Genomic DNA, 14,392 nt, shown 5'->3' on the forward strand with positions numbered 1-14,392 from the left:
CTTAATTCCACAGGCACCAAGTGTGCATGTGGCAAACAGACATGAATGTGAGCAAGATACATATGGACATAAAATAAGTAAACCTTAAAAAGATTTAAAATTTGTGTTTATTGTGCTTGCCTCCCAACTGTGGTCCTAGGACAGTACTCTAGGCATACCTAGTCCAATTGCTTGAACTCTTTTAACAAACCTTTGTTGCAAATTTATATTACATTATCTATGTGTTTAGCACCTCCTATTCAATATATTTAGTTTAATTCCTATTTTAATGAGATCATATGTTTTGGTGTAGATTAAGAAGACATTTAACAGTGCAAGTGTTCTAGAATGAAATTTTATAGCACTTAGTTAAATATGTCTTAACTTCCATTTCTGTATATTGGAAAAACAGGGCTGAGAGAATCCTTTGTGTAATAGTGGGGTCTTGAGACATTCTGGATATCCATGGTTGAGGGAAAGGCCAAGAAAGGGCACAGAGTTGACTTGAGGAATGGAATGAATCCGTGGGAAAGAATAAATGGTGCATGGTGATGAGGATAAACTTTAAAGAGCCAAATGTGAATGGTGAGATGAAGCAAGACAATGGGGCATATAACACAAGGAAGTAAATATTTAAAAGTATACATATCTTAAAAGTATATCGAAAAGAAAATTCCACACAATATTCTTATCTGTACTTTTTATTTCTTATTTTTGTTTTACTTTTATTATTTCTTAAGCTTTCCTGGAAGGGGGGCATTACAAAGGTGAAGGGGTGGATACAGAGGGACTTGGAAGTGGTGGCATTGGGGTGCATAATGTGAAATTCTCAAGAAATCAATAAAAAATTATGTTAAAAAACAAATAAACTTGGGAGAGAATTTCAAAGTGAAAAGAATTTTATCTCAAGGGAAAGTCTCTGTGATTATTTTTAATATTTAACTAAATATACATGCTATAAATCGCAGATATTCTCAGTTCTAATTTAACTCAAATTTAAATGACAGCATTATTTGTTATCCCACTATTTAATGAATTCATGTCCTGTTTGGTTTTAGTGGGAGGGATAGAGTTCGTTTTTTGTTGTTGTTTTAAAGTTCCCTAGAGTTAAACTGTGCTAAAAGCCTTTAAAACAGTGTTTTTGGTGTCCCTACTTGAAATATTTTTGTTTTAGATGTCTAAGTGATATTTTTATTGGCTGGAGGATGCCCAGGAAGGCTATGTTAATAGTCCAGGATAGAGCAGAAGCAAGTGGATCTCTGAGTTTCAGGCCAACGTGGTCTATAGAGTAAGTTCCAAGACAGTTAGGGTTACACAGAAAAACCCTGTCTTGGAAAGAAAATCTAATTTAAAAATTTAAGTGTTTAGTTTATTAAGATGGCTAGTAAAACTTTAAACTTTTAAGTTGTTTTTTGATAATGAAAATATTTTCAAAAATAAAAAATAAAATTTCATTTGATAACCATTTACTATATGGCTTAGATTTTAAATATGAATTAGATTTTTCATTGTTTTTTATATTATATCTAATTTTATATCACCTGTAATCTTATTGTTGATTTCCTTCTTTGAAGTTACTGAGACAGTTTTTTTTCTCAGGCTGTGAGAAAATTTACTGCAGTTAGAATGACCTTCAGATATCAGTGGTTTGTCTCGTAAGATATGTTTGCTCCTGCCTTGGGAAAAGAACCCTGCTCTGGCATGCTAATCTTCTAGGGCAGAGAAGGTTGTCTTGTACTGACTCCTGTGAGTTCTGCTTCCTCTCCAATTTTTTTCTGACAGAAAGAGGCTTGTGACCAAGCTCTGATGTCCTACAGGAAAAACTGAGTGTGTTTTGAATGATGGGTGTAATATTCTCTTAAAAAAATGGTTGGTTTTTGTTGAATTTCCCTCCCCATAAGTTCCCCCAAAAGATATGTGGGATTTTGGCTATCAGTACCACATCATTGATTCTACAGAGACAATTAAGTTAAAATAAGACCATTAGACTGGGTTCTAATCCTACATTACTTATGTTTCTATTTAATAATATCAAAAAGGAGGCACATAGGTCATTTGGTAGCTTGTTTGCTTGCATGATAAAAGCTGATATGGGTTCTTAAGCAGTGTGTGAACTACACACAGAATCACATAAACCAGGTATGGTGGCTCAGGACTGTAATACCACTGTTTGGGAGCTGGAGGCAGGAAGAATCAGGAGTTTAAGTTAATCTTTCCTTGAGGTCAGGCTGAGAGATATAAAGCTCTGTCTTTTTTTAAAAAAAATAATAAACAACAATGATAGTCGATCTGGTCACAGAAATATATGCTTTCTAATTTTCTGTCAATTCGACAGAAGCTAGAGTAATCTGAGCAGAGAGACCCCTATGGAGAAAATGTCTCTGTAAGACCTGGCTGTAGGGGAGCCTGCAGGGCATTTTCTTAAGCAGTGATTGATTGGGGGAGGTGGTCCCAGTCCATTGTGGGTGATGCCATCCCTGGGCTGATAGTCCTGGTTTCTTTAAGAAAACAGGCTGAGCAAGGAGGAGCAGGTCAGTAAGTAGCAGTCCTCCATGGTCTCTTCATCAGCTCCTGCCCTCAAGTTCCCACTCTGAATTCCTGCCTTGGCTTCCCTCAGTATACAGTGAGTCTAGATGTGTAAAGTCAAAGAAACCCTTTCTTTCCCAAGGTGCTTTTGAGCATGGTATTTCTTTCTTTCTTTTTTTTTTTTTTTTTGTGGTTTTTCGAGACAGGGTTTCTCTGTGGTTTTGGAGCCTGTCCCGGAACTAGCTCTTGTAGACCAGGCTGGTCTCGAACTCACAGAGATCCGCCTGCCTCTGCCTCCCGAGTGCTGGGTAAGCATGGTATTTCTTAGCAGCATTAGAAACCCTAACTAAGATAAGAGGGATACAGACAGACAGAAGATCACAGGATGGTATCGATAAGGGGAGGAGTTTCTGAAGCCAGAAGAGAGGAACATTGAGCATTTTCTCCCTCACATTTCTCTGAAGTAATCAAACCTAACTGATTTTAGGCTTTAGCTTTCAGAACCATAAGACAGTAGATTATACTCTAAAAGCCACCCAGTCTGTGACACTTCATTACAATTGTCCAAGGACATGAATACCATTGTGTTTAAATTTTCCAATATGCTTTTAAAATATTTTCTTATTGACTTCCAATTCATTACATGTTTGTTATAATATTTAGCCAATTAAAATCTCTACATTTTTTAGGTTTTTATTAGGCTATCACAATGAATTTAAATTTTGTTTTCAAATATTAAATTATATGTTTGAAACCAATTTTGTGGTTATTATAGTTTTCTCTATTCAGAAACAAAGAAAATCTTATGATTTTTCTAACTTAATATCCTGAGAGTTGTGTGAAGTATAGTTATATAGAAATAAACATTCGTATTTTCAAACACATAAATAACACAATATCTTTGATATTTGCAGTATGCCATAGTTTATAAAGTATGCCTTTCTGCAAGCAGTTGCATCTGTCTCATAACTTGCAGTGGCCAGGTTGATTGAAATGGCTGTGGCGTGGATTATTCCCTCCCCTCTTCTCCCCTCTTTTTCTTTTCTTCTCTTTTCTCCTTCATTAATTTTCTTTATTATCATTATTTTTTTAAGTGAAGCAGCACAGTGATTTCCTACAGGCGGTTCTCTGTTGATCTAATTTCCAAACACACCTTGGAAGTGAGAAATATGTACTTTCTTTACAAGTGTGCCTGGGACAGTTGTGCCTAACACAGTTCAGCTGGGAATGGTGATGGGCAAAACAGCTACCCAGGAGAAGGAAGCCAGACGACGGTGGTGCTGCTCTGCTGTTGCAAACATTTACCTGCCATCCGATGGCATTTTTATCCAAGTGTTTGGATCTCCCTGCTCTGAGTCATCCAAATGCTCTTTATGCTCTGACCTCTGTTCCAATATGAGAGTTGCTCCAGCTTATGGATTCTGCCCATTTTATCTCATGGGCTATGGACTCAAAACAATTTTAACTTCCCTCTTTACACCTGTAAAAGTGTCTAAAGTAATTAATATGACCAATTTTGTATCTTCAAGAATAGCTATTTTCAAGTAGCAAACAAGCATTGGTAAGAAACTGGAGCAAGTCTTTCCAGTTGGACTGTATTAGAATTCCATCTACATTTTAATTTGGTTCCTGCTGTGTGGATATATGAGACTGAATCTATTACCTGGCTCAGTGGTCCTTTCAGACAATTTCCCTTTCTCATTCTCATTTTATTGTGAGAGATCATCAACACACTATAGAGGGCTGCAGATCCATTTTGACGACTTTCATGAGGCCTCGATGACTGTAACTTTCCATTAAGAAAACAAAGCTGAATCTCAGAATCAGAACCAGTGGTGTCTGCTGTTTAAGAGACTGCTCTTGATTAAAGGAGCTTCTTGCGGAGCAGGACGTGAGATTTTCTAGTTCGACTTTTCTTCTTTACTGAGTCTTCATTTGGGTACTGCACAGAAGAAAATTGTGCAGCAATTGCCCCCTTGGGAAAGGGCCTGGTTTCACAGCCGACATTCTGCTTTCTCTTCAATGCTACATTGGTTTGCCCGCTTTTGCTGATCACCATCCACCTGCTGTGATTTCATTTGGAAAGATTCGTTTCTCCGAGTGTTTGCTGTAACTTCTGCTTTAAACACAGTCCTTTCGTGCCTTTAACGCAGTTAATCCTTACTGGGAAGCAGTTTAATAGACCTTCGGTGTAAAGCTTAGGAACATTAATTTAGTTTTGGTTTATTTAATTCATTGCCATGGTGTACAATTTCAGGATATGTCTGGAAGTTAGAGAGATGGTGTTAGATTATACTAATGTGGCATTTCATTTTCTCTTGCTGCCCAGAAGGTTGATGAAATACACTCTTGGGGTAGAATAACTAGCAGTTATTCATTCCATTTGCACCCAGGGCTCTCTTCTCCATCTTCAAAACTGTCCACTTTTCACCAGGTATCTGGAACCTCTATTCAGTCTCCAGGATCAGTCTTTCCCAACTCACTCTGTCTTTCTTTTTGCTATTTTTTTTGACATTTTCTTCTTGATATACAGCTTACCCCTTCCTCTCACTTCCTTTTAATACTGTCATCATGGCAACTGCCTTTTAACTGGCCTAACAACTGTAGATTTTTGTAAGATAACAGATGAAGATTTTAAATTATGATACTCATATGTCAAATCTCCAATGTTCTGTAGTTTCTCACCACTTAAAATACTGTCTGGTATTTATAGCTTCAAATGTCTGCTATTATCTCCATTATATCTATGCAAAGTTAGATCTTATCAATTGCAATCATTTTTCACTTAGAGTATGTCCCATTCCCTGAATTCTCTGATTTTCAATATTGTCCCTTTCCAGAGGTGAAAAATTGCTTATGACACTTGCACCTGTGACCATATTACATCCCTCAGTACACGGTGCCTAACCATGGTAGATGTTAAATTAGTGGGACCTTAGAGTTTTGTGTTTTTACTTCTCAGTATAAGTCAATGTGATCTTTAGATGAGGGGAGAATGGTTTACCTTGCATTCTACTTCAGACCTTACAGGCTCAGAACTGGACTTGCCTCATCCATGCCTAGCTCTAACTCTTGATTTGCAACCTCTACTGACTTAACTGAAGCTCCCTGACCTCATTTCTTCATCTGCGAGGTGGAGATGACCTGTCCACTCACATTAAAGAGTTGTTATGAGAACCAAATAAAGGATTCTGGGTGCAGCATCTTCAAAGAATGATGGATACACTGCTGTCAATTACATGAATGCGCAGTTTATCTATCCAGGGTGATAACCACACCAAACATTTCCAGGATCTGTGAAAATTATATAGGGAAATACATCTTAATTGAAGAACTCGATTTTTAGTCTTACTCCTAGTAATTGCCAATATATATGTTCCTTTTATGTTGAAACTCTTTGTAGCTACATAGATACTTTTGTACTACTGAATTGGTATGTTAAAATATCATGTAAAGTGCTGGTGATAGTATGATCTGTTATTAATACAATTCTACATCTGCATAGCCATACAATGTATGTTATTAAATAGCCTTGCTCTGCTAGTTACTTTCATCATTTATTGAACATTGAATAAGCACAATTTAAATTTATCTAGTTACTGTAATATATCCATTAAATGCTGGTCAAAAAATTAGTGTAAGCACATCTGATTCATTAATATGATAATGTATACATGCCATATCAATATTAAAATTATTTCTAATCTTGTCCAACTTACATTTGATCCTACTCTTCTTCCCATCTTCCCTTCGGTTATCTAAGCTTCTGTTCACCCATTAACTACAAAATTTTCTCTGAATGGCTTGATATTTAAGTGTATTATTATTATTTTACAATTCTTAATATAAGAGTAAAAATATTTCAATTTTGAAAATCCAAGGGCATTTCTAGAATTCCAAAAGTATCTGGAATTCTTGAATTGACTTGAATAACACCATGCTTTCAAAATAAGGAAAAGAATCTGGGTTTTCTATTTTGCAGCAGATTCTTCATTGTCTTCTGTAACATTTGTGCCCTAGTGACCAATACCAACAAAGGAAATAACTGAGATAGGAATTCAAATGACAGTTATGGTTGTGAAACATTTAACTAAAAAGAGATATGTTACATTTGTTTATGCTGTGGAGTATTACTTTAACTGTGTGAAGGTGTGTTACATTTGTTTATGCTGCATTTGTTTAACAGTGTAAGGATGTGTTACTTTTGTTTATGCTGTGGAGTATTACTTTAACTATGTGAAGGTGTGTTACATTTGTTTATGTTGCATTTGTTTAACAGTGTCAGGATGTGTTACTTTTGTTTATGCTGTGGAATAATACTTTAACTGTGTGAAGATGTGTTACATTTGTTTATGCTGCAATTTGTTTAATTATGAAAACATGTGTTGCTGTTTTACCTTGCCTGCCCAAGGTACACGATAGATCTAATAAAAAGCTGAATGGCCAATAGCGAGACAGAGAGAGGAGTAGGCAGGACTGGCCAACAGAAAGAATAAATAGGAAAATCTAGATTCCAGAAGAACAAGTACAAGAGGAGGAGTAGGAAAGAATGGAGTATCAAGAAAGGGACACGCCTGGAACCAGAAGTCAGGAACCTACCAGCCAGACACAAGAAGCAACAAAAGTAAGTTATAAAGAAGAAAAGAAAGGTAAAAAGCCCCGAGTCATAACTAGACAAACAGAAACAGCTTGAAACAAGAGCTAAGTTAAGGCAGAGCATTCATAATTAAGACTAAGTCTCTGTGTTGTGATTTGGGAATTGGTTGGTGGCCCAAAACAAAGAAGCTTGGTCCACAGCTGACCTCAACTGTGAGCATAAGCTAATTTTTATGGCCCGAGGTCCCGTTAGGTGCGGAAAGTACAGGGAATATTCTGATTGCAGGCTCCCTTCCTGCTACGTTCACGCTCTGATAAAGCAAAGACAGTCAATAAGTGTAGCAGAGGGTCGGTAGAGCTTACGGAGCAGACTGAGAAAACAGAGTGTTTAATCTACGAGGAAGGCAAATGGAAATAGACTTGGTTACACAGTGTTTCTTAGAATGGCACAGCATATGATTCCTTTTCTCTTAGCAGTTTAATTGAAATTTTTATGTATATTTATTTCCATAGAGTTGGTATTAAGGCAGACAATGTTTTCCAGCTGCTGTGAAGTTGTTGCACCAAATCTTCCTAGCTGTGACATAGTCATATACTTTCCTATAAACTTCAGTTTTATCTTCTTCCCAGGTGATACTTAGAGTTTGGCATCCATCAACAAAGCTTTGAAACAGAATGATAGTCCTAGGAAAGAAAGGGAGCTTAAACAGGCAGGTGGAGATTTTATTTATACTGTAGGAATACTAAGCATCCTGTTTATGACAGCTATTTCTCTCTTTGCAGGGTAAGATTCTTCATCTTTTAGCAGCATTGGTTGAGCCATAAGACCATGGAAAAATAGTCCCCACCCCCAGAGTACTCTAGGCTATTAGTTTTACAGACTGCATAATTTTTGACAAGAATACAATTTGAAGCAAGCTGTTATGATTAATTGTTGCTTATTAACTTGTTCCTCATTCTGCATGAAATAATACTGTGTCTTTTCTCGCTCTAAAGTCTACGTTTATGTTAAGTTGCAAGGTATTTGGTGAGGCTGGAAGTTTAGAAGCCCAGGTCAAGTTGTGGAGAGGCAGCTTTTCTGTGTGTTCATAGGCCAGTGTCAGTGTTTAACAAAATCATAGTAAGTGGGCCAACAGGAAGATTGGCATATCAGTTTTGATGTTGGTATCCTACTGTTTTATACCTTATAAAATGCTTACCTTTGCAGAAAGAAATCTGAATACAAGTATTATTCACATTGTTTATAGACTACCTTGGAAGAATGCAATACGAAAATATAAGTCCTTAAACTCATATGAACTCTTTGTCTTTATAGGTTATTTACTAAATGATTAGCATGGCTCATCAGCTTCTCTCTGACAAAAAGTAGGCAGCAACAGTCTTCTGCTGTTTTACATGTGTAAGAGTAGGAGATTCTGAATTTTATGTGTACTCATGTAAATATGTATTAAAGAGTGCTTTTCTTTAATATCAGTGTTGGACTTTGTCAGCTCTCAGACTCTTAGTACCTCTACCTTTGAGATCCCAATACATGTGATTATGTTGGCATAAACAAGGAAAACACCACAGTGAAGAAAATGCTTACTTTTATTTATTAGTTGTTTTTATTTTTGTTCCAGAATTGGGCAACACTTAATTCCTTGAAAAACAATATATTTCCTATTTATCTGTCAGTATTGTGGATCAAACTGAGAGCCTTGTAGATGCCAGGCAATCACTCTCCCACTGAGCTATACAGCTCAAGAATCCCCTTTTAAAGACATCTTACTATTCAGCCAAGACTGGCCTCCAGTTACTGGGAAGACAAAAATAGCAGAATGTAAGTTAACAAAAATGTTTTAATTTATAAAACTTGCCCAGATCTGACTAGGAGGGGCATTTTTAGTATTTCTAGTCATTTTTATTTGATAAAAACTAGAAAAACACATTGCGTCAAATTATTATAGTGGAACCAGTCTTCAGTGTATACCACAGATATAGTTTATAAAAATACCATCTTTTTTATAATGAAAAATTTGATAGCCATCACAAAACCAAAACCATGTATATTACTTGCAAAGTGATTTTTATTAATAAAACTCATATTCATATCTACTGTGGGGATTCTGATATTCAAGCATGTAGCTTACAAGTCTAGGAATTCTCTGATTAACAATGTTCAGACAATTCGAAATCTTTGAAAGAAATAGGATATGCAAAGGGCTTGATTACAAAGAATAATGGTATGACTTTAAATGCCTCTCAGTCGTTCATTTTACAACCCCATGGAAATTGATTTTATTGTCATGTTTCTTACTGTATTCTTCTCTGCATGCTTTTCTTTACAATTGTGTTTTCATTGGTTAAAAAGACTTTTTTAGTTATATGTATGTATGTAATTGTGTGTCTGTGTTTAGTATGTGCACTTGAGTGCAGATTCCCATGGAGGAAGAGGCATTGGAGTCTTTGGAGCTGGGGAAAAAGGCAGATGTAAACCTCTTGGTGTGTTGAAAACTGAATTTAGGTCCTCTTCAAGAGCAGCTTATGTTCTTAACTTATGAGCCACACTTCTAGCCTTAGTATATAATTTCTCATGCAAGACTCAAACTATATACCCTTTATATTTTCTTTTGGAAATAAAATACTTCATACATAACTATAGAATTTTGAACACAAAGTGAAGAGAAAAACTAAGAGGTAGTATTCATGCTTTACTGTTAAATGAGATTATTTTGCTGATTATCATGTCTTGGTTTCTTAGTGTTTTTTAATATAGGAAAACAATGGTAACAGGTACATGGTTGATTGTTAGTTATCACTATATAACAGCCAATTATAAACTTTCAGAATTTCATAGAGCTAGGAGCACTTATTTATTGATAATGAATTTGCATATTGATTAAAGTTTGGTTGATCAAGGCTTATTTCATCTTTCCTTGTACATTTTTTTTTCTAGTCACAGGCAGTACTGTTCTAGGCTGTGGCCTGTAAGGACGTATGTTTATCTCTGTGTCCATGTTGGAGCCACAAGGAAAGGAAAGCAGTGGATAGAAAAATTCTTATGTTGTTGGGAGGAGTATTAAGACAGTGAGAGCAAACGTGTACCTCATTAAGTTGGAACTCAGAATTGGGGCATTGAATGTGGCTTCTATTTATTTCCAGAGGTCAAAGCATGCCAGTGGATATTGGTGAATTTTGTTTTTCTGTGGCGCTAGAGCAAGCAGAGAGCAAGTATATGCTATATGAGATGGAAATAAAATAGTACAAGTTCAGATTCTGTAAAGGGTTGGAAATAAATTAATCTCTTGACCTTCAGAATCACTGACACTTACCGAGTATTTTGATGGAGTCCATACTGCAGTAAAAATATTTGTATTGTCCTACAGCATTTTCCTCCTGAGGCCAGAGTCAGGGCTAAAATAAGAACAACAATGAATGAGATCAAGATAGAAGAAATTAGTATATTTAATAAATAATTTTATGGAACCTGTGAATAGAGGGTGTCATGGGGTCTACAATATTGGGTCTTGTTCATAATTGTACATGGCCTAGTAATTTCCATTCTACTCACATTTGAAATGCTGTCTGTGGTTATGACTGTTTGGTGGATTGATGAGATTATTAGTATAATAACTATGTCAGAGAGAGGAGTTGAACCTCTGCCATAAAAGTTTTAAAAGTTAAGCACTTTCTAGTCTCTGGATCCCCAAGTAACTTGGTCTTATAGGTGAGTGGTGCTGTATAATTCTTTGCTGTGGGAATCCTGTGTATGAAGGATGGTTGGGATGCAGCATTCTGCTATTCACACACTAGATACCTTCCTTCTTCCTAGCCATGGCAGTTTCAAATCCTTCACCCTCTGCATTGCATTCTCCCCAACAGAATCTAAATTCTGCTCACTTAGGAACTTCTATCTATCACAGCACAACTTATGTTATTAGTCTTGAATATGTGATAATCCTTTATATCGAAGACGGGGAGAGCAAAAAAATATTTCAGAGTAAAATTCAGCTCTCTTAATTCCAAAATGAATGGATTTCATTATATTGCTCAGTAATAATAAAGGGAAATGGCAACTTAAAATGGGAATTTTTTCCTTCAGTAGTTGACAAGTAAAGGTAATTACATTGTGTAGAGAGTAAGGCTTATGAAAGGGAGTTGGGGGGTTATTGTGCTTACACCAATTGAGACAGACAATGACAGAGTTAGATGCAGTGCAAGGGGCAGGCGTCAGCCAAATGAGAGAAGTCACAGTGAGCCTCATAAGAGTTAGCAGCCTAAATTCAGTCCGATATCAAACAGCAGCTGGAAGACAGAAATGTTGACCTTAAGAATGTGGTTCAACATGAAGAAAATGGCTGGAAATGAGGTGGAGGGCACAGTGATTCGTGCCATGCTGTGGATTCTCAACTTTAATCCTGAAGGCATATTGGATACACACAGAAATTTTAAACATGGAAGTTAAAAAATACCTTAACACTTTAATCCTGGGTACCATCTTCCTACTCTACAAGGGTGGTTGTGTTATAGAAGTTGCAGCTGAGAGGAACATTTACTCTTGGTGACAGAAAATCAGTTGAAGAGTACAAATTCAAGTAGCAGGACTGTTTATGTTGGGGTGATGACTGTGGCTTAAATTGCTTTTTTTAAAAAAAAAGACTTATTTTTTTTATTATGTATACAACATTCTGCCTCCATGTATGCTCGCATGCCAGAAGAGAGCACCAGATCTCATTCCAGATGGTTGTGAGCCACCAAGTGGTTGCTGGGAATTGAACTCAGGACCTCTGGAAGAACAGCCAGTGCTCTTAAGCACTGAGCCATCTCTCCAGCCCCCTTAAATTTCTTTTTTTTCTATTACTATGACTATTTTTATATTTTGATACAGGGTCTTGTTATGTAACTCAGGCTGTCCTAGAATTCACTATATAGACCAGATTGGCCTTAGACTTACATCTGCCTATGTCTCTCCTTGGTGCTGAGATTAAATGCATGCCACATCCAGATCCTTTTTTATTATCTTTGATTTGAATTTGGGAGTGGTGAAAAAATTTATTTGTAATAGTGAGTGAGTGTGTGTGTGTTCCCTAATAATTGGTAAGCTTCAAAAGCATTCCAAGACCGCTAGTGAACACCTGAAGCTGTGGATAATACTAAATCCTGCATAGGACATTAATAACCAAGACAGTTGCTAGGCTACCAACAACAGGTAGAAGGCATATATAATATGAATACATTAGCCCAGGAAGTGATTTGTCTCTCATAGCAGACTTTCTTATGAACCATCCTTTTCCTGAGAATGCATTTTAACTTATGAATTCTTTATCTTAAATTTTCCATTCAGTATTTCCAGTGTGGTAGATGACAGGTAACAGAATCTGGGTATTAAGCAGGCAAGGAGGGCTACTGGAGGATGTGTTGTTAGAGTAGTCTGTTGTGGGGGTTCAGGCCAGGAACTGTAATGGTGGGTGTGGCAGTGGCAGACTGAGGTCAAAGGGGAGCTTAGGGAAGAGTGACTTAGGAAGTGATGTCATGGGGAGGTGTTGTGGTCACTGCCAAGGGAAGGGAAGAGTCCTGGCATTTCCCTGTGTTTCCAACTTGAGTGATTGACTCGCCTCTTATATTGGGAATTTAGGGAGATGACAAAATACTTTTGGGGAAAACATATCTTGATTAGATTGTGATCTCTGCTTCAAAGACATTTACACTGAAGAGGTATCCAGTGGCCCATTAAAAAGAGTTCTGGGCCTAGGAGGATAAATCAGTCAAGTGGTTGCCATAGAAGCATGAGGCCCTAGTCTGGATCATCAGCACCCATCTAAAGAGCAAACACTTTGCTGTGAGTCTGTAATTCCAACTCTGGGAAGACTTGCAGGAGGATCCCTGGAAGTCTCTGGCAGGCTACCTCAACTAAATTGTTGAGCTCTGGGTTCAGTGAATAAATCTGTCTCAAAATTTAAGTGATGAGCAATTGAGAAAGATACTCAACACTGCTCTGCATTTACATTCACATGCATACCCATATTTCCATAAATGGCTCAGCATTTAGGATGAGGCTGGGTGGAGATGGACATCTGATAATAATAAAAATATTGGGTACATCACCCATGAAAATACACACTGGGAAAGGATACCCTTTCTCAAAAACTATAAAACAAAACAAAATCCAGTGATCCCTGCAAAAGAACAAGGAAGAATGCCTAATCAGGAGTGGTTGACCGTCTCCCTGGCAAGAGGGAATTCTTAAAGGGAAGAGGAGACATGCAAAATAACAAGCAGAGGCCAATCTAATGCCACATACAGCTGTGTTTCCGTCTGCAGTAGTCTGGACAAACGCCAGAGTTTGACACTGACTGTGGGGGCTTGTAACAATATGGACAGCAAGCAAGAAAACCACACTTTAAAGGTATTTGCATTGAAAAAAAAGCAGATTGTTTGCTGCACAAGACTTTTTAAATGACTTAGGTTTCTTTAGCATAGAAAGTTTTCCAAGGGACCATAGAGAAAGATTCATATATGGATGATGTATTTTGAAATATTTGCCTGTTAACTGATGAGCATCATGAACATATTTTGTATCACAATATACCAGCTATGTTTTTCCAGTCCCTTTTGGTTTAATTTTGCTTCTTTACCCACTGTGCCACATTCTGTCCCTTGTCATATTTCAAATGGTTAATTCTACAATAATTAAAAATGAATGCGATTAATACTTAAAATATAAACTAGACTGATTTCATAATTCTGTAGTATTGAGATTTTATCATTTAGTTATTTAAAGTATATATTGGTCTTCAGCTGTTTACGTATTATTTTCAATACTTTGTTCATTATTACAAATGCTTAGTTTTTAATGCTGAGAATATATACTCTTATTAAGCTTGTTTTCCATTCCATTTGCATATGTTTTTCTCCTAATATAATCAATGCATACATGATGAGGGAAGCCTAATAACATGGATAAAATTAGCTACAAACCAGAATAGGATTTAAGAGCCAAATTCTTAGATTCCTGAGTTAATACACTTGACTTGCTGGAAAGAAATGCTTGGAATTGTAGCACGATTAGTCACTTGCACCTAAAGATAAGTAAATTAAATACATTTTAGTATGTTGCAAAGGCATACAAACCTTTAATAAATGAGTAAAATTGGAGTGGAGGGGCATGGCCAGGAGCATGAGGTAACCTACCTGAAAGGAGGGTAACTGCTCCCCATGTGTTTCCGGGGCGTGTGCACACAAAGCATCCTTGGAGGGTCGGTGTGAGAGCACATGGGCTTCTGATGTGAGAATACAAAGAAAGAGAATGTGA

At 36.8% G+C, this 14,392-nt stretch overlaps 1 protein-coding gene across 3 annotated transcripts in view; it reads left to right on the forward strand.

Moving 5' to 3' along the window:
- Gpc5 (glypican 5) overlaps positions 1–14,392 on the forward strand; it is a 1,160,291-nt gene that overhangs the window by 57,159 nt on the left and 1,088,740 nt on the right. The gene's annotated exons all lie outside the window — the stretch shown is intronic.

Source organism: Microtus oregoni, unplaced genomic scaffold (genome assembly GCF_018167655.1).
Source record: "Microtus oregoni isolate MIOR12 unplaced genomic scaffold, Mior012 000001F_ref0000356, whole genome shotgun sequence".
Classification (NCBI taxonomy): Eukaryota; Metazoa; Chordata; class Mammalia; order Rodentia; family Cricetidae; genus Microtus; species Microtus oregoni.